The following is a 1,005-nucleotide window of genomic DNA, read 5'->3' on the forward strand; positions in this document are numbered from 1 at the left end:
AGCCCAGCGGCAGCAGCTCCCTGCCCCTGAATCACAACTATTGACTGTGTTGAGCTTTTAACCTGCCAAACCAGTGGTGGCCCCTGCCTTCCAGCTCCTATAGACATTCTTATAATTTTGTAAACATCTAATTCCTGTATTTAATCCCTCCTACTTCAGATGCCAACCTGGATTTTGTTTCCTGCATTGAATACTTTATAATACAATTACTTTAAGAAAATCAACTCTTTTTGTTTCCTTACATGTTAAATGGAGTTAGTACATGGTGTCACCTCACAGGATTTTCATGAAAATTAAAGTGAAAAATAAACATCTGAATTAATTTTAAAAGGACTAAAAAACCTTAGTGCATCATATATTTTTTTTTTTTTTTTTTTTTTAGGCAAGGCAACCATTGGTTGACCTCACAGATTTCAAGGACCTTGTCAGCTTACAATCCCTTATTTATTTATTTATTTATTTATTTATTTATTTATTTATTTATGTTTTATGCTTACAGCACCTGGTCTTCCTAGGTGGTCTCCCATCCAAGTACTGGCCAGGCCCGACCCTGCTTAGCTTCCAAGATCAGTCGGGATCGGGCTGGTTCAGGGTGACAAGTTCTGAATGCTTAGAGAGTTTAGAGGCTTTCAGAATTCCATTCCCGATGAGGTCTGGTGCATGCAGACCAGGCACCACCTGGGATTGGTTGGAGAGTTTTCCTCTGTAAAGCATTTTTATGTCCGGAAACACTTCTGCAAGTTTTCAGAGCCAAGACTGAGGTCATTTCTGAGGACTAAATGGCCTCACAGCAGGTCAAGGACGCACAGTGATTTCAGGGCAGATCTGGGTCTTGAGCTAAGCCAGCCTAGAGCTGATTCCACTGGGCAACATAACTGGGGTCTTCTTAGAAAACAGAAAGACCCATCGGAGAATCAGAGAGATAGGGTTGCTGGTGACAAGCTTTAGGACCTCCGGAGTCAGGGGACCTGGGTGGGAATCCTGGAAACTTTCTTATCCTTTCTG

At 41.9% G+C, this 1,005-nt stretch overlaps 1 pseudogene; it reads right to left on the minus strand.

Moving 5' to 3' along the window:
* Positions 1-490: 490 nt before the first annotated feature.
* On the minus strand, positions 491-610 carry LOC112480587 (annotated as a pseudogene).
* Between the last annotated feature and the right edge of the window lie 395 nt (positions 611-1,005).

This window comes from Pteropus alecto, unplaced genomic scaffold, assembly GCF_000325575.1.
Source record: "Pteropus alecto unplaced genomic scaffold, ASM32557v1 scaffold105, whole genome shotgun sequence".
Lineage (NCBI taxonomy): Eukaryota > Metazoa > Chordata > Mammalia > Chiroptera > Pteropodidae > Pteropus > Pteropus alecto.